Below are 27,803 nucleotides of genomic sequence, written 5' to 3'. Positions count from 1 at the left end.
CCTTTTGCATTTCTAGTCTTGAATCCTAATTGCATTTTTGCGGTTTGATTGGTACATTTTTGCGCTCTTGCTGGCGCCCGTGTCCTCCCGCGCTCTGTTTTGAAGCATGCGCTGAGCTTCTGGGCTCCTTGTTGGTAGTGGGTTTTCATTTGCTTGTTTGAAGAGCAAATCTTGGATATTGGGAGCGGTTATTGGAAACCCACCTAGACATGATGCCGAGGGCAGAAATGTAACGTATGCATGGGACTGAAGGTGGAGTGGAATAATGACATATACATCTTTGTTAAAGTTTCTCTTTAAAAAACAAGAGGAGAGAAGAGATTATAGGTACTGTTTGTGTAGAACTTTCTGCTTACTCTTGATTTATCTGGGCGAGCTGCAGGTGGAGTTGGTTATAGTGTCCATCAGGTATTTCAGCAACACAAGCAGCAGCTTTCAGCACTTGTGGTGACCGCAGGGCTTGTGCCTTAGTGCACGTGGGTGGGAAATTCAAGATCTCTAGTAATTCCCGAGCTGCAGTGATGCCTGCCCACCCATTGCTTTCGTTTTTCATTGCTTTTTCATTTCCCATTTTTTTCTAATTTACTTGAAGACAGAAGTTCTATGTTTGTACTTTACCTTGCTCTAGGTCTGTGTGCTTGCTTTTTTACTTTAAGTAACAAAGTCATCAAAATACTCTTTCTCATGAAATACAGGTGTCCAAAAAAAGTGTAGTAAATGCAACAAACATGTTTTAGGGCAAATAAACACAACTACAACTGTCTTATAGTGTTCATAGAAGTATAACTTCTAATTTAGTGTGACTGTACAGTAGCTGCTGTGATCAAGATTTGGAAGTACTTGTTGGAAGAAAGGTGTTTTTTCCCAGCAGAAGCTGACAGAATGCACTACGCAGATTGTAATTGGTGTCCCAGCACAAAGAGCCACTTCCCTTCACAAGATTATGTGTGGTTTTTAAGCCTGCCAAGCTGAAATCTCAAGGACTAGATTTACACGGGGCATTAGCTACAATATGTATCTAGAAAGTGTGCAACAAAGATATGCTGAAATTCCTGCAAATCAGACTGAATCTGCTTCCCCGGCGGCTCCAGGGAGCCCCATAGCAAAGAAACAGCCTCGTCTTGGCAAAGAATAGAAGAGGAGGAAAGCCCTGAAGGTTCAACTGCAAGAAGGCAAAATTGGAGAGAGCAGAGTGGGGAAAACTGCCTTTTATATGTAGACTGGCATGACTTTTGTTTTCCATAGGAGATAGGACTGCTTAATCTTGTGGAGAAGCTGTGAAGTGGTGGTTGGCCACCAATATCTGAGTCACAAAGCGTTTTGTTACCGATGCTGGAATTGTCACGTCTGAGAGGGGCCGGGCGGCGATGTGAGTCCAGGTACCGCTGAGGTGCGAGGGGAGCGCTGGGGCCGCTGGGGACACCGCCGTGTGTCCTGCCTGTCCCAGAGCTGTGTTCTGTCCCGCACGTGGACTGTGGTGGTACCTCAGGGTGTTTCCTCACAGGAACCTCCGGGTTTGTCTGTGCTCCTGGTGGAAATGGCCACTCAACCCTTTTTGCGTTGGTAGTTCCATCCATGAAAGGATGGAGGCAACGATAAGCCGTGCATTGATGAAGGTGCTGGAATAAGGCGTCAATACTTGAGTGCATGTGTATATTAAGAGTAATGTAATTCAATGTGGTTTTTGTGACAGGATATTTGTGAACACACATGCACACTTACACACAATATTTTATTCCGTTTCAGCAATCATTGTTGCGATGCAGTGAATACTAGTGTTTCCCAAGAACACGTAGATGCGAAAGGAAATAACAATGACTGTTCTTTTGGTAAACTTTGACTACATCCTACTGCAGTGTTATTGGAAAGTCCACTTACACAGCTACAAATACTTGTGTCTTCAAGCAGAGCTTGTGTTGCTGTGACTGATGCTGACGGAGAGATCGGCCACTTGTTCTGTAGTTTAAACTTATAGCAAATTCTTCAGGTTCTAGAACTAGTAAGTGGTCAGTAGGTTATTTATCTGTCTGTCAGTCAATCTGGAAATATTCTCCTAGAATGATGTGCCTCAACTCTTTGTTATTAATTGCAACAGCTGGACAGTTTGCATAAGCAGTTGCCAGACAGACTAGTGATATTTTCTGCTTTGTTTTGAAGCAATGTCATTAGTTTGGGGTGAGAAGCCATTCCGAAGTGTATTTAGTTAGGCTGAGATCCTCAAAAACAGATTTAAGTGTGGTTTTCTATAGGCAATTTTCAAATTATATTTTAGCTAGACATATTATTGCTTCTTTAAAGCTTTATAATTTGAACTTATTCTTATATTAAAGAAAAATAAATTCAGGAAAATATGACTTAAACATGTGTGCTACATAAAGATGTCAAAAGTGCTATAATTATATTTCATCGAGTGTAACGTAACATTTTAATAGGTAGTGTCTAGGGCTGATCTGACAAGGCATCTTTAAAGTTTTGAAACGAATGCTCAAAATAAGAAAACATGCCACTTAAATGTAATGAATCATTTCTATAAGGTAGGGGCTTGCTAGAAATGCCAGAGAAGTTATTTCACTTAGAAGGGGCTCTGTTACATTCTGAAGTGCTCTGAAGTAGCTGTTTGTTCTTTCACATTTGATTTCCAAGAGCGAAAAGCCCCCAGACGTCCCTCCGCCCTGCGCTTGGGGCAGGAAAAGGCCAGCCCTTTGCTAAAAGCCTCTAGGATGACTTCAGGCTGACTCAGTGCAAATCCTTCAAAATATAATTAATTGCATTACATTAAAGTTATCCAACCAGTCCCTCAAGTGTATAATCAACAGCAGTAAGTTGACAAGTTTATCCATCACTTTACAAGACAAATCCTAATTAAACAAGAAAGAGGCTTAATCTTTATGTTGCAACATAAATCATGTGTGCTGCTCACTAAGAGATGGGATCAATTTAGTTTTGTACAGCTGCACTACTGACAGCCGTTGTTTGTAAAGCAACGCAGAACTTGCACTAGCCGAGCACCCCGGCTGGCAGTGGTGCCGGTCACAGAACCCAGAGTGTCAGGGGTTGAAGGGCCCTGGAAAGCTCATCCAGTGCAATCCCCCCATGGAGCAGGAACACCCAGATGAGGTTACACAGGAAGGTGTCCAGGCGGGTTGGAATGTCTGCACAGAAGGAGACTCCACAACCTCCCTGGGCAGCCTGGGCCAGGCTCTGCCACCCTCACCCCCAACAAGTTTCTTCTCATCTTTCAGTGCAACCTCCTGTGTTCCAGTTTGCACCCATTGCCCCTTGTCCTGTCACTGGTTGTCACCGAGAAGAGCCTGGCTCCATCCTCCTGACACTCCCCCTTTCCATATTGATCCCCATGAATGAGTCACCCCTCAGTCTCCTCTCCAAACAGCTCCAGATGAGCTCGTCCGAGCTGTCAGAGACTCAGATCAGACTCCAGGTGCTGCAGCGTCTCCTTCAGCCGCGCAGCAGGACAGGGGTGTCTGAGGAGCGATGAGATGGGAGATGTTCTGACCTGCATGGATGGGATTGTCCATTGACCAGGAGTGTCCTTAGAGAGTACCAGGACTCATTCTGTATGCATGGCACATATGTGTTTATGTTAGCATATGATGGACCTACGCTTTGTATGTATGACTTTATTAAAACCTAACACAAAAATTCAGTCTAGAGGGGCACCCATAGTGACTGGAGCTTCTTGCCTTTTGCTTCCTTCTCTCACTCTTCCAGGCCCTCCTTTTTCTTTCTTGTGTTAATTGTTCCCTTTGTTTCTAATTGGGTTACTGAATTCTCATGGTGTGTTGAAATCTGGTGTCTGACATTGCAACTTAATTATTTCATTTATACAGGATTAAACTTAGAGAAGCTTTGAAATCCCTGATATGCAACTGGTAAATCTTTGTGTGTTTAACAGCATATTTGCAAAAGATAATCAGAAGATGCTCAGTATCTCGCAGAATCTACAAAACTAGTGTGAAAATGTAAAGCCAAGTGCCAGATTTTCTGCTCCAGTATGTGCATGGTGCTTCCACCAAAAAACATCACAGTCTTCAAATGAAGGGACGTTGCACGCATTTATCAGCGGGAAATGTTCTCCGTGCTGGCATCTGCCTTGTTTGTAAAGAGGGGGAGGCCAAACCGGTAACATTTCTGTGCTCTGCACCCTCAGCAGCGTGTGTGCGGCATATGATTTTTTTAACATGGAAAACCTAATTTCTTTTAAATATATCCCTCTTGGTTGTAGCTGTAATTGACTGAATATTTCTGAATACATTAATGTATTTTTTATTAAGGAACTGAAAAATGTTTCCTGCTGTGTGTGCATTACTTTTGGCGGTTTAATTAATTGTCTAGACTAAAGATACGATGTAGCTCTCGGTTCAGATGTCTCCTGCAGCTAAAGGCGTACATTTGGTGAGGGGATTAAGGAGCTATGAAGTCTGGGGAATGAACGGACTTTGGAAACCTCCCAAGAATGTCTTGTGTAATGCTTTTTGTCATGGTGAAAACTACAGTGGCTGTGGTTCCGGGCAGAAATATTAATCTCTGTTCCAGCACAGCAAAACAATTCCTGAATAGTTGTATTGATGCTCCTCTTTATGAGCAAATGGTAAATATTTGTATCTCTTCTTCATCTAAAATTAATTGCGAATTTATCATCATCTTGCTGTACTGGTGAAGAGAGGATTTTCCTGCTTGTGGTGTTGTCTGTGCAAAGACTTCAGTGGGAGATCCTGAGCCGCCAGGTTCCCGTTGTGTCCTGTGAAGGAGAAGGAATCTGGAACGGTGAAAACACCCAGGAGCCCAGAGTGCTTGTAGAGCACGGAGCCCAGGTGCCGAGTCATATCAGCGTGGGGTGCTGCCTCCCTGCTTGCCTGGCTGTCGGGAGGTGTCCGTGCAAACCCCGAGTGGGCCGGGGCAGCCCCTGCTCATCCTGCTGTGTCCTGCTGGGGACACGCGCTGTGCCTCGTGGCACCGTGGGCAAACGGGTGGTGCGTACTCACACTCCTGCAACAACCCGCTTTGCCATGAATTAGATTTGCTCTAAGTAAGCTTATTTCAGTGACGACAATGAGAAAATTAAAAAGCATTCATGGAAAAGTGGAAAATTGCAAGGAAGTGTCAATATCCTGGAAGTTGTTTGCTGATGTTGATTGAAAAAATAAAGATAAGCAGCTTTCTGGGGACTGTCCGTAGTAGGCAGGTCCATTTTCTGATCTGGATTTGTTCACTGCACTTGGGACATTAATGGGATTATTCTATTGATCATAAGAATTACATGTGCTGCTGTGTAAACAGTCAGGACTGGACCTGGCTGTGGGATCGGTGCATCTGTGCAGGAAAAGGCCCCTTCGCTGGCAAGCTTGGCATGAGACGTGGTGATAAACCAGTGACAGAGTACCAAAATACTATAAAAAAATTATACATGGAAGAAAGAGATATATGGAAATTAAAACTATATTTGGGGTTTTCACCTGGGAAACTATCTACAGTTAAATGAATAATTTCTTGTTCTGATGTACTGTTGTATGGAACAAGATGAGTTAGAAATGTATTCGGTATCAGTGAAAAGGACACGGAGAGCCTGGGGGAAGAGCCTTTGTGGCAGTCACCATTCTCCTGTCCCCGTGGATTGCTCTTGGGTTTCCCGGAGCAGCCCGTGCTGTGCTTGTGACTCAGCGCGGGGCAGCGCTGGTTCCTGTGCTGCCCTGGGTTGGGTTGAGCGGGCTCTGCAGAGGGACGGGGCTCGCTGCTGGGTGTCACCGGGTGTCACACAGCTGTCCCCCTGCCCGTGGCGCTGGGCTCGGGGCTGCACCGGCACACAATCAGCCTTACAAGCTCCTCCATCCTCCCACACCATCGCGGGCAAACAGGCAGATCAAACATTAAAGAACCAGTCTTTTCATATTTAGTGAATAATTCCAAATACATTTTGAGCTGTAAATTCAATGCTGGATTGTATCTACAGTAGTGCTTATACTAAACTTGCAGTGCTGTTGTTGAGACACAGTCTGGTTTGAGTCTTACAAGAAAAGTGTCAGCAACAGGGTGGGTTTTGTTTTTTGAGGCGTGCATTCCTTAGCACACACGCTGCGCTCTAACATCCTCCAGCCCCGTCCACTGCTGCTGAAATGTTTGCCCAAGAATGCTAAACCATCATTTTTGCAGTCTCTGAAATGCTCAGTAGAATATTCAAATGTCTTTTGATTGCCGAATTGTGAAATTTGTTCTGAATCCTGGTGATGATTCATTACGCTGTCGCTCAGAGGTGACAGTGACTTTTTAATGCGTATTGAGTGAAAATTGGGTGTGAGAAATTGCACTGGCAACCTTAGTTGTTACAGTCATTAGTACTGATCGGACTGTGAAGTTTTTTTTACATGAACCTCCCATGCTCTTGCAAGCCGTGGAAATTTAGAAAGAGAAATGTACGACTTGAGTAGCATCCACAGAAACACTTAAAAACGTCATGAATGACTCTGACCCTCTTGCCGTAGAGTTAATAGAAGTGAACACAGAAATTAATTCGCTGGAATTCACCTTGGCTGCTTTTTTGAGCTTTCCAGCAGAAGTACCGACTGTTGTACCAAGGGTTGGGTGGTTTTGGTGTAGATTGTCACGACAGTTGTGGCCGCCTCCTGCGTCATCTCTGAGCTTGGCGACGTGTCGTCCTTGCCCGTGGCGTCGCAGCCTCGTCCCCTCGCAGGGCTGGGGGCTCTGCCTGTTCCTCAGCGCCGGCTCCTCTGCCCAAGGGAGGGAGAACTCGGGCTGGCATGATGAGTTGTTAGTAACCTGCAGAAGACTCTCCTGGAACCCTTTAAACACAGCATAATTGTCTTTTTAGGGGAAATATTATCTGTTGTCTTTGGAACTTGTTCTGAGGTGTTTGTGTGCAAGTCATTTCTGGAGACAGTTGGTCTTAAAAAGCTGTGTTTGTGCTTCTCACCCCCTTCTGATGTTTGCCATTGACTGTATCTATCTAAGCCGCAGAGTGAAAAGATGTCTTAAAAGAGCTGATTTTAAGTGAGTAATTAGACCATATTTTTTGTGCAAACAAGGAATGTCATGAGCAGTATCTTGGACAAAATAAGACAGACATGAAAACCTATGGACCAGTACAACTTAACTTATACTTTCACTTGCAAAGGAATATCAAAAGACATCATTGCACATTGCTCATGTGAGCATACACATTTTATTTGTCTATATATTTGTCACTTCTAGATGTCACTATTCAAGAAAATACCCGATATGAAGCTTATGTTGAAAAGCATTAAAGCAGCTGGGCTGCGTTGTCTCCGGATCGAAGGCGGTTGTACGCGTTTGGGTCGGGTGCCGAGGGAAGGGAAAGTGAGCGTGGTCTCCAGTTGGGTTCTTTGTGCCGTGAGAAAGGTGACGGAGCCGCGTGGCTCGGGGAGCGCGGCGGCTCCAGGCTCTCAGGAGCGTGGCAGGGTCTGCCTGATTCTGAAAAAGAACTGATCTTTAAAAATAGACCCCTGGATCCGCATTTAGACGGATATAAAAAAATCAGAGTGTAATTAAGTTTGTATGTCAAAACTAGTCAGATTTTTTTAGCACTTCTTTTTTAAGTCTCAACACAGCTATTTTTATTTCATCGGATGAATTAAATCTTTCATTGCTACTTCCTTTTTATCACTGAATCTGTGCTAATCTCCGTTTGAAGTATTTGCAAGAACATTTTATCTATTCATTGTATTTTCTTTTCCTGGCAACAAGAATTTGCCATTTCCACAGCTGAACGATAGAAACATCCCAAGAATCCATGAACTTTGCATTCAGTATTTTTCTGTAGAGTTGATGTTTCAGAAAGTTAAATAACTTGAAATATATTATATTCTCAAATAGAAATTAAGAATGTAGACGGTCCTTGAAAAGGAGGTTACGAAGAATTCTGAAGAGGCATTTTTGTCACAAAGTTTGAAAAGATATTGCAAAATACGTCATTTTCAATATAATTATTAAAGTATTCTAAGTAATCACGTTCATATTAATAACACTAACGCATTTAATATAATAGGGTATCAAAAAGCCAAAGTAATAACCATACTAAATCTTCAAACAAATCACTGCTGAAGTTGGCATTTTTTAATTTGCCTGTATTATTCACATTTTGATGAATGCACATTTGGTCATAGGCAATGTTGATAACTGATAATATGATAGCTGATCAAAACGCTGATATCTTTGTATTGACTCCAGTCTTACTGCAGTAGCTGGAGCGACCCTCCTGCTGGAGCTGCTGTGTGTGTCCTCCCACGCCGCTCCCGTCCACACACTCGCATCTTGCACCGATGCTCTCGTCTAACCCTATTTTTAAATTTTAAAGCAAGGTTTTCCCAGGATCAGTATAAAATATTTTCCTAGTCAAAACCCAAGTTTCAGTTTCTTATCCTTATGATTTTAGATAATAGGTGGGAGAATTTGTGGAGAAAAAGGAAAGACTTGTAACTGCAGCATGAAGAGGCTCCGTCAACGTCTTGTCGATTCACCGTGGGAGGAGGAACATTTCAGTGGTGGCGGAGGGAGGTTGTGACCGCTCTGCTGGCTCCGAGTCGAGGCTTCTGCTCAGTTTGTTGTAGAGAGGAATTGTTCCTTTTTCTCAGAAAATGGGGGAAAAGGAGAGCGAGAGCCAGGCTGGCGCTCAGCCCCGGCTGGGTGGGCTCTAGAGCTGCTGCGGGAGCTCAGCCAGTGCTGGGAGGGGTGTTTTGCCAGGGCTTCCCCTGCACTGGGAGGGCCCAGGTGCTGTCTGTTGGTTGTTTCTGTCAGTTTAAGTTGCTCTGTAGCTGAATGGCATGTCTCTGCTTTTCGTGTAGCCGTGCAGGGTGGATTTCAGGGCTCAGACTTGCCCAGTGCTGCACGTATGGGGCACGGAACTGTTGTGGTTTGAATATCCCCTGGTTACCCAGCTCCAAACTCTGCACCCAGTTCAGACAGTGGTGATGAAAAGTGCATCAGCCAGTCTTTGGAACTGTTACTGATTATCAGTGTCACAATTTAAGGTGTTTTTTTGTTAGTATTAGTAATAGATCGACAGTAATGTTGATTGTGAGGCTTGAAATCCATGGCAGAATAAAATCAAAGCATTCCCCTCTGCTCTGCCCTGGGGAGACCACACCTGGAATATTGTGTCCAGTTGTGGCCCCTCAGTTCCAGCAGGACAGGGAACTGCTGGAGAGAGTCCAGCGCAGCCACCAAGATGCTGGAGGGAGTGGAGCATCTCCCGTGTGAGGAAAGGCTGAGGGAGCTGGGGCTCTGGAGCTGGACAAGAGGAGACCGAGGGGGGACTCATTCCTGGGGATCAAGATGGAAAGGGGGAGTGTCAGGAGGATGGAGCCAGGCTCTTCTGGTGACAACCAGGGACAGGACAAGGGGCAATGGGTGCAAACTGGAACACAGGAGGTTCCACTTAAAGATGAGAAGAAACTTGTTCCCGGTGAGGGTGGCAGAGCCTGGCCCAGGCTACCCAGGGAGGTTGTGGAGTCTCCTTCTGTGCAGACATTCCAACCCGCCTGGACACCTTCCTGTGTAACCTCATCTGGGTGTTCCTGCTCCATGGGGGGATTGCACTGGATGAGCTTTCCAGGGCCCTTCAACCCCTGACACTCTGTGATTCTGTGATTAATTTCCAAGGTTAAAGCCTTTGTAGTCTCCTGATACCAGCTTTCCCAAATGTGCCCCTGCTAGACAGAGAAAAACACTCAAATAGGCACCGGCTTATTAGGAAAAAGCAAAAGTTTTGGTTCTTATGCTGTGCTGGCACCCCATGAATTTACAATCTGCCTAAACAGTCTTTGGACATTCCAAAGCAAATGAGAACTGTGTGACTGGGGCTCTGTTCTGCCACGATAGCCAGTTTGTTTAGATACGGGTAGCTTATTTCTGTGAAGCCAGTTTTGGATAATTGTATCTAGAACATTTCTTATTAGTAGTGGGAGACTATGGAGCTCTAGGTGAATAGTAAAGAATAACAGTACGTGTTTGTAGACTCCTCAGTGAGTTGAAATGAAATGTTTTAGTTGAACTGGATACTCCATTATTTTTTTTTTTTCTGATTTATAGAGGGAAATATTGAGATCAGAAGATGAAATTTCCATTTCTTAGGCTCCCATCTGGAAATGAGCTGCTGCAAGTGCTTCAGGTTGAGTAGCCAAGGTTGTAAGCTGGTTTTAGGAGTCTTTTTCAGAAGAGTTTTCTGAATTATTATTATGAGCTGCACAAGTTTGCTATGAACTTTACAAAACTAATGCGAAAGTATAGGATGTGATATAGCATAAGTCAACGTGGGATCTGTAAATAAGCTGATTTGAGCCTCTCCTTTGTTCACAGATTAATTTAATCCCAGTCCCAGGTATGACTTCTGTACAACATGGCAATTAATCGTTTCTCTAAATGCTTCTGTCTATCAGGCAAAAAGAAGCTTTTCCATGATAAACTTCAGCACGGAGTTCAGCTCTTGATCTGCACCGAGAGTGCACTGCTGGTGAAACTTACCCCTTTGGAGGCTACTATAAGCTCTTGAGAAGGTTATATATGCAACAAAATTGCATTTCTGGAAGTGTGTTTAATGGCGTACAGTATATTTTGACCTTTACACTGTAATGAGTATCTTTCAAAGGGAATATTTCTGACTTTTTCGTAGTACGAAGTTTTGGAAACTGGAAATTGAGGATGGTGAACTTAGTTAATTCGAATCCAAATGCTAGCTGGTTCATTCATTTGCTTTGCCTGTGCTCCAGTCTGCATCTGGCCAAGCTTGGAGATTTGTATCCAACTTACTGAAAAAACAGTGTACTGAACATATTGCTTCTGCTGATTTAAGTATCATGTCCTTTCTTACTTATTGGGGTTCATACACTGGTGTATAAAGTTGTTTGGCAAACCGATTCAGGGCTATGAAGACTATGAAATGACACTCAGAATTTCCATGAATCTGTAAGAATAGCTTGTCCTTGGGTTTGTGCTTGTTAGTGATTTGGGAACGGAGAGAAGACTTCAAGGGTGGATTGGGGAGAGAGCTCTTGTGGAAGGATCACAACTCAAATGAGTCTTGAAGGACCTGGGGACGCTGTCCCGATGCCAAAGGCAGGCCTGTGCGGGCACGGGCTGACCGCGGACCCGCTGCGCCGCATCCCGGCTGCGCGTTCCACAAAGCCCAGCTCGCTTCGGGTTGTGCTGGAGAGAGGTTTGTATGTAAGAAACAGGAGGTAATTAATCTGTGCTATTTGGAGCTAATGAGGCAGAAATACTGCTTGGATGTGGACATCATGCTGATGATGTCTGACATGGAGACGTCAAATACGCTGACAGATTTCAAAGAAGAACAAATTGGAAATTAAGACCTGTGAAGAAAGACGAAATGCAGCAGGTTTACGTGGTCAGAAGAGAGGAGGCGACAGGACGGGCGGCTCTTGGGTCGCTCGTGGCTCCATGCCCAGGGGGGGTGGGGAGAAGCGGCCGCCGGTGCCATCGCACCAGGTACCGCATCGCCGGAGCCTCCGGAGCGGCTCTGCCTGGGAAACCCGGGCCCCGGTGCCCATGGAGAACGAGAGGAGGAATTTCACCCTGGTTCACGTCACTCTGCAGCCACTGCAACGTTAACCCAAAGCCGTAAGGAGCAAAGGACAACTTGTGAGGAGCCAGCGTGGAACTGCTGGGTCTGGGCTGGAAAGGATGTGCAGGGACAATTGGTCTCATGAGAGCAGCACAAGCCAACAAGCACTGATGGGGCAGGGAGTAGTGAATAACTCCATTGCCTGTATACATGTTCCTATCCTATGCGGATGTAAAGTAATCCGAGGTAGTTTATCGTCAGTGGGTTAAAAATGTGTTTAAGATCATTCTGAAATATCCTATTTTTTTTTTTTAAGCCACATGTGGGACTTTTTGTAATATTTATGGAGTCGAAGTCATTGTGGATCCAGGCAAATGTCACATTGTATATTTTTAGGAGAGAGTAAGAGCAGGAAAGCACCATAGCAGTCTTAACGACAGAGGTTATAGAGTTTCCTTTGTTGCTTGTTAAGAATAGGTTTGATAAATATCTGTCATAAATTACATCTATATCCTTCAGTCCTTAGTGGAAAGTTTGCATTACATAGTCTTTTGCCTTCTGCTGCAGACCTCTCATTCGCTGATGCTATGAAAATATACACAAAACACTACCTTTTTTTCAAACTAAGGGTTTGTTTTTTCTTCCTCCAGCATCTTCTTTCATTTTACTTTATTTTTTGTCATCTTATGTGATTTATTCTCTGATCACATCTGTTTGTCTCAGCAAAATACACACAGCAAATAGTTAAAAGAGAAGAGTGCTAAGCAGTAGAGAGTGGTAAAAAGAAGATTGGAGACAGGAAGGAGAAATAATTGTCTAATTACAATATTGTGTGTGCAGAATCCAAAGGGAATGCTCTTGCTGTGATGGAGTGAAATGCTGCAGGAAGAAGTAGGTGTAACAAAGAGGAAAGCAGTGAATAAAACAGGATAACAGAGCAGGTACGGAGAAGTAATTCAGAAAGCTTGTGGGAGTTGAAAGGAGAATGAAAACAGCCAAGGGAACCAAGAGACAGCAGCTGAGCAAGAGACAGGAGCTGAACGGGGACTGGGGGGAGCGGTGGTGGCAGGAAAGGAAACAGCTGAAAAACTGCTGCAGAGGAGGTGGTAGAGACAGAACAGAGCCACATCGGGGCAGAGCCAGAGCCACATCGGGGCAGAGCCAGAGCCACATCGGGAGAGAGCCAGAGCCACATCGGGGCAGAGCCAGAGCCATATCGGGGCAGAGCCAGAGCCACATCAGGGGAGAGCCAGAGCCACATCGGGGCAGAGCCAGAGCCACATCGGGGCAGAGCCAGAGCCACATCGGGGCAGAGCCAGAGCCATATCGGGGCAGAGCCAGAGCCACATCGGGGGAGAGCCAGAGCCATATCGGGGGAGAGCCAGAGCCACATCGGGGCAGAGCCAGAGCCATATCGGGGGAAAGCCAGAGCCATATCGGGGGAAAGCCAGAGCCATATCGGGGCAGAGCCAGAGCCACATCGGGGGAGAGCCAGAGCCACATCGGGGCAGAGCCAGAGCCATATCGGGGGAAAGCCAGAGCCATATCGGGGCAGAGCCAGAGCCATATCGGGGAGAGCCAGAGCCATATCGGGGCAGAGCCAGAGCCACATCGGGGCAGAGCCAGAGCCACATCGGGGGAAAGCCAGAGCCATATCGGGGGAGAGCCAGAGCCATATCGGGGGAGAGCCAGAGCCATATCGGGGGAGAGCCAGAGCCACATCGGGGCAGAGCCAGAGCCATATCGGGGGAGAGCCAGAGCCATATCGGGGAGAGCCAGAGCCATATTGGGGCAGAGCCAGAGCCACATCGGGGCAGAGCCAGAGCCATATCGGGGGAGAGCCAGAGCCACATCGGGGAGAGCCAGAGCCATATTGGGGCAGAGCCAGAGCCACATCGGGGCAGAGCCAGAGCCATATCGGGGCAGAGCCAGAGCCACATCGGGGCAGAGCCAGAGCCATATCGGGGCAGAGCCAGAGCCATATCAGGGGAGAGCCAGAGCCACATCGGGGGAGAGCCAGAGCCACATCGGGGCAGAGCCAGAGCCACATCGGGGGAAAGCCAGAGCCATATCGGGGGAGAGCCAGAGCCACATCGGGGCAGAGCCAGAGCCATATCGGGGCAGAGCCAGAGCCACATCGGGGCAGAGCCAGAGCCACATCGGGGGAGAGCCAGAGCCACATCGGGGGAGAGCCAGAGCCACATCGGGGCAGAGCCAGAGCCACATCGGGGGAGAGCCAGAGCCATATCGGGGGAGAGCCAGAGCCACATCGTGGGAGAGCCAGAGCCACATCGGGGCAGAGCCAGAGCCATATCGGGGAGAGCCAGAGCCATATCAGGGGAGAGCCAGAGCCATATCAGGGGAGAGCCAGAGCCACATCGGGGCAGAGCCAGAGCCATATCGGGGGAGAGCCAGAGCCACATCGGGGCAGAGCCAGAGCCATATCGGGGCAGAGCCAGAGCCACATCGGGGCAGAGCCAGAGCCACATCGGGGCAGAGCCAGAGCCATATCGGGGGAAAGCCAGAGCCACATCGGGGCAGAGCCAGAGCCACATCGGGGGAGAGCCAGAGCCACATCAGGGCAGAGCCAGAGCCATATCGGGGGAGAGCCAGAGCCATATCGGGGGAAAGCCAGAGCCATATCGGGGCAGAGCCAGAGCCATATCGGGGGAGAGCCAGAGCCATATCGGGGGAGAGCCAGAGCCACATCGGGGGAGAGCCAGAGCCATATCGGGGGAGAGCCAGAGCCACATCGGGGGAGAGCCAGAGCCATATCGGGGGAAAGCCAGAGCCATATCGGGGCAGAGCCAGAGCCATATCGGGGGAGAGCCAGAGCCATATCGGGGGAGAGCCAGAGCCACATCGGGGGAGAGCCAGAGCCACATCGGGGGAGAGCCAGAGCCATATCGGGGGAGAGCCAGAGCCACATCGGGGGAGAGCCAGAGCCACATCAGGGCAGAGCCAGAGCCATATCGGGGGAGAGCCAGAGCCATATCGGGGGAGAGCCAGAGCCATATCGGGGGAGAGCCAGAGCCACATCGGGGGAGAGCCAGAGCCATATCGGGGGAGAGCCAGAGCCACATCGGGGGAGAGCCAGCAAGATCCAGGGAGAGCTCAGTGAAAGGCCGGGAGCTGGGGGAATGGCTGAAAAGTGTTGAAGGCAGCTGAGAAGGAATCAAGTGATCAGAGATGTCAAAGCGTTAAGGTTTGAGAAGAGCAGAGAGCACATTGTCAAATGCAGGAGAGCTCTCCAAAAGGCTTTTCAGCCCCGGCTCCTGTTCCGAGCTGCTTTTGCCAGCGCTGGGGCTGTGCTCCAGTGTTCATATTGCTCCTGCAGCTTTATCTGAAAGCCCTGGTTTGATCTCCTGTTTGCAGTGTCACTCTTCACAAATTTAATAAACATTATCAGCCATTCTAAACACACAGGAGAAAGCTTGTTTACCCTTCATTTCCTGGAACAGGAACTGTGAAATGTCAGCTGTTCTGTGCTGTTGTGCCTGTTTGACTGTGTTCACTTGCGACTGGCATCGCAGAGATTTCGCATTCAGCTGGTCTACGTGTCTCTAAATGGATTAATAACAATGCCATTTTACAGTTCAACTTGAATAGACTTCTTTTTCTTTAATTTCCTGCTGTTTAAGTAATTGGGTTCAGGGAGTGAAGAACCTTTCCTCCACCATTTCTTTGCAGTAGGAACAATCGTGAAGAGGTTGGTGAAAACGTATGTGTTGTGTCAGTGACTTTGGGAATCGCATCACAGGAAGGGAATTACAGCTGGTTGTGATGCACATGGCTTTATTTCACATGGTTACTGAAGAGGGAAATGTTAATTTTTTAATTGTTCTTGGAAATAAAGTGGCTTGAATTTAGTCTGCACTTAGTCTGTGGCTACAGTATTGGGTGTTCCCAGTTTGGGGCTGTAGTTCTGTTCTGAGCTTGTCTGTTGTTGCAGTGGCACAGTTATTGCTGAACGGAGAGGGAGAAACTCCTGATGCTCTGCCCATTGAAAAAGCAGAAGTAAATGGGTAGTTTATTAGGGACTGGCTAATTAATTTCTGCCTTGTTTAAAATCTACTGTGACAACCTTATCACCATGTCCTTGGCAGAGAGTATGAAAAAAGGAGTAGAAAGGTGAAAAATTCCTCTAAATGTAGCTGAAAAAAATATCATGGAATAGGGAAATGAAAACTACGATATATAGAGATGTGAGTGGGTGAAAGACTTGGATGAGGGAATAGAGTGTCAGCAAGTTTGCTGATGACACCAAGCTGGGAGGAGTGGCTGACACTGGGAGCTGTGCTGCCATCAGAGCCCTGGACAGGCTGGAGAGCTGGACAGGGAAACATTGAATGAAATAGAACAAGGGCAAGTGTAGAGTCTTGAATCTGGGCAGGAACAACCCCAGGTTCCAGTATAAGTTGGGGAATGACCTATTAGAGAGCAGTGTAGGGGAAAGGGACCTGGGGGTCCTGGGGACAGCAGGATGACCATGAGCCAGCACTGGGCCCTTGTGGCCAAGAAGGCCAATGGTACCTGGGGTGGGTTAGAAGGGGGTGGTCAGTAGGTCAGAGAGGTTCTCCTGCCCCTCTGCTCTGCCCTGGGGAGACCACACCTGGAATATTGTGTCCAGTTGTGGCCCCTCAGTTCCAGCAGGACAGGGAACTGCTGCAGAGAGTCCAGCGCAGCCACCAAGATGCTGAAGGGAGTGGAGCATCTCCCGTGTGAGGAAAGGCTGAGGGAGCTGGGGCTCTGGAGCTGGACAAGAGGACACTGAGGGGGGACTCATTCCTGGGGATCAATATGGAAAGGGGGAGTGTCAGGAGGATGGAGCCAGGCTCTTCTGGGTGACAACCAACGGTAGGACAAGGGGTAATGGGATCAAACTGGAACACAGGAGGTTCCCCTTAAATTTGAGAAGAAAGTTCTTCCCGGTGAGGGTGGCAGAGCCTGGCCCAGGCTGCCCAGGGAGGTTGTGGAGTCTCCTTCTGTGCAGACATTCCAACCCGCCTGGACACCTTCCTGTGTAACCTCATCTGGGTGTTCCTGCTCCATGGGGGGATTGCACTGGGTGAGCTTTCCAGGTCCCTTCCAACTCCTGACACTCTGGGATTCAGTGACAAGAGCACAGAAGGCCTGTGATGGGAACTCCGCACGGCCCCAGTGCCTGTGGAGCATCCCTGGGGTTCTGTGCTGCGGGTGCTTGTGGGGCTGCCCCCCCAGCCGCGTGTGCCCATGGGGCTGTGACGGCCGTTCCTGCCTGTGCGGTGGCTTCCCCTTCTAGTTGAAGGTTTTTAGTGTTGTGTGGTGATACTGAGTCATGTGGGGAGGAACCTCCATGAAGAAAACAAATTGTGAGGGAGAAGTGCCAGCAACTGTTAGTGGTTGTTCAGACATGAATGTCCCCTAATGCCTTTGTCCTTAGGGCATGGAATTTCCTGCAGTAATACATAACTTTTGCCCTGCGAAATTAATTTTTCTGTGGAAAGGAACACTATCTGGACGAGGTGAACAGTCACCTATAAAACTCATTAATCTGAGTTGCTTTTGTTTAAGTTTTGATTATTTGTAATTCTTTATCATGTTTACTGTGCCAATATTTGCAATATACCAGGGTAGTACAAAAAGCAATATTTTAAAAAAATCTAATACATGTAAGACCAGATAAAGCAGTGTTTTTATCATTCATATACAATGATGAATCACGTAGAAGAGAGAAATTCTCATTGCAAGGTAGGAATCTTTCTTCCAGTTACTTCTGGGATTGAAATTCAACACTTACAAGAACTGAAAACTGTGTTGGAAAACTGAGGATTGAAATCCCATCATTCACAAACATTTAAGGTTCACTATTTGCTATTGTGTAATTTATGTAGATTGCTTTATAATGTAAATAATAATTGTTTGAGTGATTTAAAGATTTTTTCTATTTTTGGCTTATCGTTTGGTGCACTTGTTTTTTTTTCCTAGCGAAGGTTTTCAGTTTTATGAGGAAAGAAAAGAAAATAAGTAAAAATGTCATCATGGAATATTAGGCAAACGAGGGAAAAATAAGCCAAAAGGAGAACTACAGTCCATAGTGTTCCAAGGCCGTCAGTGTCTGTAGCAAACCTGAAGCCTGGTTAAAAGTTTCCATCTGCCCCAAATCCGCTCAGCTCGTGTCTCCTGTTCGTGGAGGGTGAAAGCAGCAAAGCCGGGCACCCACCACGGGCTCCTGCACCGTGACTCTGTGCTACAGAAATGCGAATATTCTTATATGTTCATGTCCTGTGAGTCTTCAGTTAAGCTGCTGTTTCAGGTGCTGCTCAAATGCCTCGGCAGGTTTCCCCTTTGAGGGGCAGAACGCGGTAGCCTTGCCCTTTTCTCCAGGTCTTCCTCGTAGTATTTTTGTTCATGTTTTCATGCATGGGGACATAATTGATAATTTTGATATTTAAAGCATTGCTGTCTAAATCTTGTATGCTCGTATGAATACAGCAGGTGGCATTTATCGGGATTATTGAAGGTCCAATGAAGAAAGGCAGCTGTCACGATACTCAGATCACTTAGTTCTGATTTCAAGGTGTGGAGGTTTGATTGCAGGGGGACAGTCAAACCCTGGCAGATGTATTGTTAACCCCCCCTGCCCTCCTCCTTCCCCCTTCAGCCCCCGCCTCCCCCTTCCCACTCAGCACAGGCCATCGGGAGGGAAAGAAGGACAGAGAGAAGAGAGTTGGGAAAATTAGCAATGTTTTACTAATGCTACTGATAAAATAGAGAAAATAATACAAACTATACAAAACCAATCTTGAAAGTCTCAGCAACTGCAGAGCCGGCACCCGAAGTCCCGGACTGGACTCTGCAGCCAACCGGAGCTGGATTCAGTCTGTCACTGGCCTCAGTTCGCAGGGATGACTCGCAAGGTCCTCTCCTAATGTCGCCATAAGGAAAAGGGACGAGATCCTCGTGATCTCCCACTTTTATATGAGGTATCAGGTGAATGGGATGTTATACTCCATTGGTCAGTTTCTTGGTCACCTGTTTCTCGTTGCCCCTCTCCCGAGATGTCCATCCATGCTTATCAATAACTTCACATTCCATTGCTGTGTTCACCAAAACATGGATCTGGTTCCCCAGGAAAATGCAGCTCATATGAAGCTTTAGCTGACAGGCAAATTCACTGAAAGAGAAGCTTGTTTTTAACAAAACCAGGACACAAGGCTCTCTCAGTAACTGCAGGGGGCAAACATTGTAGCGACACCTGCCAAGGCAGATGGGGCTCCAGGCTCAGCTGTTGTCTGCACTGTGAGCCACCGTGGAACCTGGAACGTCCAAAGGGGATGGGAAGGGCTGCCAGACAACCTGAACACACACAGAGCTCCCGCCCAACCTGCTGCATATCCAGCCAATGGACTTTATAGAACTTACATAAACGAGCAAGTTTCGTCTCATATGTATGAGATAGATTTGAAAAGGCTTGTATTTTGAAATAAGTGTTTTAGCCCTGGTTTATGAAGGTTGTCTCTCTCTACCTGCTTGTCTTCCTTTTCCTTTTCAGCCCCCTACCTTTGAAGCTATTGACCAATTTTAGATGTTTTTCAAGGGCAGAAATCTCAGAAGAAATATTATTTCCACCCTCCTCCTGCCGTTTTTGAAATGTATTTTATTTTGTGAGATGGGAGATAGACCATGTTAGTGCCTCCACTGGAAGCAAGAATGGAAAGCTGCTTTATTTGACCTAAAATGAGGCACTGGAAATCAGGCTGTATTATATCACTTCTCACTGGCTTATTTCCAACACATCTAATACATTTCTAATACTTCTGCTGGTGTAGGAGGATCTGCTGAACTTCTGGGGCAGTGGAAGTTCATGACTTTCCATATAATATTTGCATTCTTTTAATTATTTTGCAGTTAACACTGTGACTCTGAATTTCAGTGGTCAAACAGTTAATAGCGTGTATACTTATCACTCTGTATTATTTGGCTGTGCAATGGAAAGAACTAGGGGATGCATGCTCAGATTCTCTAATGTTAAATTTAATGCCTCTGATATACAATTTCTGTTAGAAATTAGATTATGAAACAAGTTCTGGATGTTCCTGTTCCTAAAGTTTGAAGCACAAATTGTTGTTACAAATCTCTCGTTTTCTGAAATAACTCTTAATAAGGCAAAATAAGCCCTGAGAGAGACCCATTTGGATCCTCTCTGTGGGCACGGGAGCTGTATGGAAGCACATCCGAGGGTTTTTGCTTTGATCCAACACTCGAGCGGCTGGTTGTGCCGCAGCGGCGGTTCCGCCAGCCCTGGAACCAGCCGGGCTGCGTCGGGGGTTTGTGAGCGTTTTGCATCTTGATCTGGGCAGTAAATGATGCACATCCTTGTAAATGTTTAATATACGTGTATTTAAGATGCTATGTGTATTATTCAGGCAAGATATTTTACAAAATTCTTGTGAAATATTTCAGGTGGGAAATGCTTCATTTAAGATTTTGCCAAAGAAAGCAATTCCTGGTTGCAAATAGTGAAACACTTACATGGCTGTTTCCAATGATTTATTTAGCTTTCAGGGTCTTATCTTTCTAAAGAGAATGGGAAATTAAGGTGGTTTTTTGTTTAATGTATTGGAGCCATCTTGCAAATCAGAAGCCGGAGATTCCAGCACACACGTGAGTGTGAGTGGCGTGTGAAGGCTGAAGCTGTGACCAACGCCGGCGTGCTTTTGGACAGTGTCTGCAGCTCCTCAGAGTGCCCGAGTCATAGAGGGGCTGAAACAGAACTCCTTGCTGCCCGGGACTCATCTGGAATCACCCCTTCCTTTGCAATGTTCTGAAAGGTATTGGTACCAAATAAGTTTCTCCAACTAAAGAGAGAGTCCCAGATTTTCTTTTACATTGGTAGGCAAGAAATGATAAACATGGGGTACACGGAAGCCAAGAGTGCAGGTACGTACCCAGACCATGGCACATTCATCCTGCATCACTGAGCTGCAGGGTGAGCTTATTTACAAGTACAGAATCATGTTGCAAGTACGATGCTTTCTACAAAATAAGTGAACTTTTTAGGGTTGGTGACCAAGTGGGAAAATAGTATGTTCATGTTTGGTTCAAACAAACTTAAATGTGCTGTTTCTGTCATTAAAGTGTGTTTGATTCAACACCAACCATTGTTTTGGCCCCTGAAAATCCAGTTATTGGAAAGGAAACCTGAAGAAGTTACAAGCATCTTTTAAAGCAAGCACTTGTCTCAGAGCTTTTGTGTAAGATACGTGAGAGGCGGGTTCTCGGGGTTTTCCTGCGGGACATGAAGGTTCTGAGAGGAACGGAGGTGGCCGGGCGGGCAACACGAGTGCCGGGTGCTGCTGGTCTGCAGAGCAGGGCACAGCGTTGAATAACGGTCTTGTTTCTTCTGTTAGCCAACAAATGACAGCTAACTTCAAAAGGAAGCAGGTAGACGTAGGAAAAATATTGGGATACTCTTCTGACTGTATTTGTATTTGTGCAAAAGAATGTATTCCAGAGAAAATATCACTTTAGAGAGAAGTTAAGGTTGCAAATAGAAGGTTCCGAGATGAAGTGCTGTTGTATGGAGCCACGTGGCTCTGCTGGCAATGAGGATGACCTGTCCATCCCTCCGGCCTTTCTGATACATGGACTGGGCACTGAGAGTGTTGGTGCAATGCAGCAGCATGACTTGAATTAGAACAGATGTTGTCCTCCGTTCAAGAAGGGAAGAGTGATTTAGGAACATATATGTACATGTCAGTGGGGCTGGAACATGAGGCAGATACTTGTCCCTGTGAAGCACGGGTGTAAATCTGAACTGATCTGTGAGTCGTGTACAGTGATGTTTACAGCCAGTTTGTGGATGAATGATTTGTGTTAGGGAAATAAAAATATTAAATGATCCCAAGCGATTTAATTAAAATGAAGAAACGAAACCTTCTTAATCTGGATCCTTTGCTCACCTCTGCAAGGTTGCCTGGATTGAATATACTGTTAGCAGCAGAATCTCCATTTCCATCAGAGGCTTGGCCTGAGGGTGCAGAACAGATTTCTCAGCTCTGATTTGACTTGTGGGTAACCTAAAGGTTCTCTCCGATTTCACTTATATCAAGGAAAGAAATTGTTCTAAACCTGTGCTATCGTATTATAATTTTAGTCAGTTAAAACAGGTGAATAAACTGGAAAAAAAAAGCAATACACTTCTAAAAACACAGAATCACAGAATGGACTGGGTTGGAAAAGACCTCAGATCATCAAGTCCAACCGTTGGTCCAACTCCAGTCCATTCACTAGATCATGGCACTTGGGTAGAATGAATGACTAGAAGAACAGATATTTTTGAATCTAGGGAACTTTGTATAAAATGACAGATATAAAAAAGTATCAGTGCTTTGCACCCAAGTTATTCAGCTTAGGAAAAGTTTTAGTTGTAAGACTTTGTTTGTTGGTATTCAGCGGTAAACCAGCCTTTTGGGTAGGAATCTGCTGCGATCTGCCTGGTGTTTCCTGGTGCTTGCTGTTTGTACAGAGCTCTGCTTCTGTTATCACACTTGCTGTATGGTCACTGTTGCACAGGTCGTGCAGAGGGGGCTTTGCTGGACAATCCTGCAGTTGCTTCAACTCTGCACCTGCGCAGTGTATGTATATATATATTTGTATATATATTTAAAATGCTCTGCTGATCCTCACGCTGATGATACGAAGGGCTAATATGCCTTCCATTGTCCAGTGCTCTTACCCAAGCAAATGAGCTCCCTGCTGTTGGCGGATGGGTGGAAGAATATTTAGGTTTTATGGTTAGGTAGGTCCCTTTCTTGTTGGCCGTTCACAGCTCCTGAGTTTCCATGACTTTCTGTGCCTCCGGGATCCTCTTGTGGCGTTCACAGGCTTTCTACGCAGTTATGAGAGTCAAACCGCTAATGCAAAATGAAAGGTGTATTTGTTGGCAAAAATACTGTATTTTTGAGGGGAAAAAACAGACTATTATTCAATGATTGCATTCTGTCCTGTTAAACACTTAACACATTCTATAGGCTGTTGCCTGAAGTATAGAGGTGCAGGACACAACTTCTGCAGGGGACAGAAGCTGAAAATGTGGCATTGTCCTGGTCGGAAGCGCGAGGGCTGCAGCGGCACAGGGTGCTGAGCGTGCTGCAGCCAGGCCTGGGCTCTGCCCCGCGCAACGGGCTGCACGTGCTGCCCAGCAAATAGTCATGAGATCCTTACACCCTCCATGGGGGCTAAATACTGCTCGTCTGTGCAGAAATTAAAGGAAGATACCAAAAAATTAACATGATGATCCGTAGTTGGAATCTAGAGTGAAAATCATTTATTCCACTAATAGTTTTTAGTTTGTCTAAGCAGTATTGTTGAAAGGCTTTCCATTTGGCCAAAAAAAACCTCAAAAAGTGTCACAGTGGTGTAGTCATTGATGCACACAAAGCAGCTATCTGTGCAGAGTTTTGATCCAAGGACACTTCTGAAGTCGTTGTTGCCAAAATGTTAGTTAAAATTGGTGTTGATGTGTTTCTACGGGAGCGTTTTCATTTGCAGTGCTGTATTTCCCCGCACGCGTGCATTCACTAAACACAATGCAACACGTACCTCTGACAAACCCACAAAAGCTTGTGCTGCTGTGCACACCGATTGTTTAGCTGAGATTTTCAAGGGAATCTAATGAAATTAGCACGCGGGGTTTGTGCCGAAGGGCTGGCACGGTGCCTGATTTCTTTGACAGCTTTCCATGTGAGAAAGTTTATGGTTTTCTTTAATGCGTATCTTCCTTAGGATTTGTTTTGTAGCTTTTCCGAGCTTGGTCTGCAGCCCCGAGAGCAGCACTACAATGTGAGAAAGGGAGAGCAGTGGAACAAAACAAGCAGCAGACATAGGAGGGAATAATATCTACTGAATTCGTATTCTTCTGACCTAAACTAAGGCAGTCTAATATTCTAAGTTTTGAGACAGATAATGGTAAGTTGGAAAAATAAGTTCTTATTTCAGAATAAAAACATCTCTGTGGTAAAGGGGGAGGTATGAAAGAGCAAGAAGGTGCTCAGACCTTTTAGCGGGGCCTGTTGTGACAGGACAAGGGGTGATGGTTTAAACTGAAGGAGGGAGATTCAGGCTGGACATGAGGAAGGAATTGTTGGCCCTGAGGGTGGTGAGAGCCTGGCCCAGGTTGGCCAGAGAGGTGGTGGATGAACCATCCCTGGAGACATCCCAGGCCAGGCTGGACGGGGCTCTGAGCAACCTGAGCTGGTGAAGATGTCCCTGTCGTGGCAGGGGGGCACTGGGGAGCTGGGAGGGTCCTTCAACACAAACCATCTGTGATTCTATGATAAATCTGTTGAATTTCCAGGTGTTGCTCTTTAAAATAAGGAGCTTCTCAAAGAAGCGTAGGCTACAAGTTCAAGCCAGAACATTTTACTTTCCAATTCTGATTACTAGAACTTAGATTTTCATCTTTGATTTCTGTGTCAAAACTGAAACTGATATATATTTACAGCAGCACCTCTGTGCGTCCTTCATGCGAGGGGTCAGGCTGGCCCCGGCCGTGGGCAGCTGGAGCTGCCTCTCTTGCCTCTCCTTTTCTTTCAGTCTCAGCACGGTGGGGCCATAGTCCTCACCGAACCTTGAGCCTTGTGCTGCCTTTCATAAAGCGAGAGAGACGTTTGAATTTAAACAAGGCTTAGCTGTGAAACCACGTGGGTTTATAGCACTGTTTTATGGGACAGTGCTGCTTCTCCGAGTAGACGTATGAAAGCAATACATGAAAGTATGTTGTTTAATCTTAGACCTGGGTTGACTGGTGTTTGACTTAATGTGCGATTGCTCTGTGATGGTTAATGAAATGTACATATTAAACATCGAAAAGTGATTTTGCCAGTAGTGAATGGAATTAATCGTTTTTGGAATGCGCTTTCGACGTAGTGACCTAGATTCACATGGTCTGGGCTCTCAAAGTTGGTAAGACCTGTAACACATCATCGCTTTCACCTTTGGACTTTATTATTAGCAGGAAATTTGTTAGAAGGTCTTTGTTCTGCGTGGTCCCGCAGATGGTGCTTGGGGCACCTGGGGCAGGTGCTGTGCACTTTCGTGTTGCCAGGTCCTGCAGTCCCTGGGGCGCTGAGTGCGGGACACTCTTGTGTTAAACTCAGGCTACATCAGGCTACATCCCAAAATGCTCACATGCAGCACGGGATGAAATGACACTGAGTTGGTGAGTAGGGCTGGCTCCGCCGTTCTGCCTTTTTGTGAAGCTAATATTGATGTTTAGAAAGAAATGAAGTGTTCCTCGCCTTCCGCCGCCTGTCCCACCCAATCCTGGTCCTGGTGGCTGCTCCCCCGCTCTGTGCGTTTGGTCGGAGCAATCCTTCCTCATCCGAATGCTGCTGAATTCCCCCCCAAGGCCCATCAAGTGTTCTGAGCCCACGGTCCTTGTTCTAACACTGATAATTAACTGCCTGAAACTTGACATACCCTTCAATTTTAAAACAGATTTTGTAACATTTGTAAACAACAGTTAGCAGGGAAGAAAAGGTTACAATCGAACGTGTCATTGTTTTCTACCACACATGATTTGCAGTTCAAAGTGAATATATTTAAATGAAGTCCCCTGCAGCTACTGTTTACAGTAGCCTTCAAAGAATGATGAAAGCTTTTAAATAATGTAGAATATTACACGACTTATTTTTCAAAACACATGCACAGAATGTTTGAGAGTGAAACGTCTGTGTTTCAGATTAGATGGAGTGCAGACAGCTGCTGTGTTTACTGAATGTTACAGATGGAAAGGGAAATAAATGCAGGGAGAAGACTAAGAAAATGAAGGATTCTTAAGAGTGCCTTCTGTCTGAACAGCAGTAACTTAAAGGCGAATCAGATTATCTCAGACATCATCTTGATAGCTAAGAAAATCTATCGCTCTTTTCCCTTAGAAAACCAAACCAGACCAAAACAAAATAACTGAGTACAGGGTCTCTGCTTTCTTATCTGCGTATTTGCTGTAAGTTTTCTGGCGGAGGGATGTGCTGCTTCTGGTGTTCCCAACTTCTGCTGGAGCTGCTGGCACCTCTTACCGGCACTTCTTGTCTATGCTGTTTATCAGGGAAGCCTTTAGGTGTTGGTGTAATGATATCATTACAGAGTTGAAGAAGCAGATAGACCTTTCTCTGTTAGATCACACATTTTATCCCCGCCACGTATCCACCCACCTCTTTTGGATGGGTTTTGCATTTTTAACGAAGCTTCAGGCTGTCAAAATTGCATTGCTTACACCATGAAAGGCCCATTTCATATGGCATATAAAGTGTGTCTGCGTGAACCACAAGCATTACCATCTTGTAAGAGCATGGTAAAAGATGCAAACAAAAATGGATCTGTATGTATTTATGGGTGAGTGTCAGGAGGATGGAGCCAGGCTCTTCTGGTGACAACCAGTGACAGGACAAGGGGCAATGGGTGCAAACTGGAACACAGGAGGTTCCACTAAAATATGAGAAGAAACTTGTTCCCGGTGAGGGTGGCAGATCCTGGCCCAGGCTGCCCAGGGGGGTTGTGGAGTCTCCTTCTGTGCAGACATTCCAACCCGCCTGGACACCTTCCTGTGTAACCTCATCTGGGTGTTCCTGCTCCATGGGGGGATTGCACTGGATGAGCTTGCCAGGGCCCTTCAACCCCTGACATTCTGGGGTTCTGTGATTTATGATTCTGTTATTCTGTGAAGTTCAAATTCCTTTGCGGGTTTTGTACACTCACTGGTTTTTTACACTTATTTTTTAACGCTAGCTTGTTACAAATCATCTCTTCTACTGGTTAAACAGATTGAGATCTGAGGTCTAGAAGCTGTGCTGCATCGCTAAAAAGTAGAGGGTTAAGTAGGATACTGTGTCTCTTGTGGTACTTAACAGATTAAATGGGTAAAAACCTGAAATTTTAACCTATAATGTTCTACCACAAACACAAGGTGATTTCTTTCCATATAGTGTCACAGTTAAGGAATGTTACAGAGACAAAATAATCATTAATACTGCAAGAATTATAATCCGCAACAACATGCTGCGATAGCAACAACTTTGCTCCAGGTGTGGGAAAAGGGAAACTTTCTTCTCTGGAAAACAGCAGTGCTGTGGGAGGTTCCCATTCTCCCAGAGAAATCATATTATCTATGTTAGAAATCACACAGAAAAACGTTCTATAAACACAAAGGTGTGGAGTTTTTTGGCACTTGCCCCGTGTGTGTGAGCTCTGTACCCTCCGCCGGTTTCCGCCCTTCAGTGGCCGCTGCTGCTCTTTCCTTTATGGGGTGTTTTCGTTGCTCTTTGTTTTGCACATTCTGGTGGTTCTTTGAGTTCAGAGCCTTGATCAAAGTCTTGTTTTACATGGAATTCAAGAATGTCTCTAGCTGTGTTTGTACCTAATTACTCTCACAATCTCCAATATAAAGGAAACCTCTGTTACAAGTAGGTCAGTGCCAGTAAGGAGCCCAAGAGCCCATCTGATGTGTCAGCCTCCTTCACAGGAATTCACCTGCTACCTGGCAAGAACCAGATGGATGACAGACGCTGGGCTTGCGGCTGCACAGCCCAGGCTGCCACCACACGGGTGACCCTTCGGAAGGCTCTGCTGGCTGCGGCCCAGCCCTGTTTGCGGGCGCTGCAGGAAGGCGGCTCTCTGTGCATCCGCCGCCTTGGCGGGCTGTCCACACAGCACCCGCGTCTTCAGGGCTTATCCATCCGTACACACATTTCCCAGCATAAATTTTTAATTCTTTTAATAAAAAGCCGTTATTAAAAACCAGTGACTTGCTGGTACTCTCCAGATTCAGAATTGAAACTGGGTGGATAGTACGCTCTTCTCTCAAAAGCGAAATCGCAGTAAATATAAGTTATTCTATCATATATATTATTTATGATGCCTTTATAAATGTGGTGTTTTGCAGAAGCAAAGTAAAAGAAATGAATCTTTAATATTTGTATCATGGCGAGAGTTAATGAGAGGAAACACAATGTAGTTTCTTGTAATAGGAAGCAACATTACTAAAAATTCATTCCCCTAATTGGAAGAAGTCTAATGATGAATGTGCAGAAAACACCTATTTATCATAACACACATATTAGAGCATCTGGAAACAACCTTCCTCTGTAATATCCGTATAAAATGGGGCCAGGGGTTGCAGCATTCTCCTCAGCAGGCGGAACAGCCCATGTGCGGCTCTGTTCTGCAAAGGGTTGGTGCTTCTGCATTC

At 46.0% G+C, this 27,803-nt stretch overlaps 1 long non-coding RNA gene across 1 annotated transcript in view; it reads left to right on the top strand.

Annotated features, from left to right (window-relative positions):
• The window catches only part of LOC110362182 (uncharacterized), a 95,459-nt gene that overhangs the window by 58,237 nt on the left and 9,419 nt on the right, over positions 1-27,803 (top strand). The gene's annotated exons all lie outside the window — the stretch shown is intronic.

The sequence above is a fragment of the Columba livia genome, chromosome 15 (assembly GCF_036013475.1).
Source record: "Columba livia isolate bColLiv1 breed racing homer chromosome 15, bColLiv1.pat.W.v2, whole genome shotgun sequence".
Lineage (NCBI taxonomy): Eukaryota > Metazoa > Chordata > Aves > Columbiformes > Columbidae > Columba > Columba livia.
The sequence above is the reverse complement of the archived record's forward strand: the minus strand, read 5'-3'. Positions and strand labels throughout refer to the sequence as shown.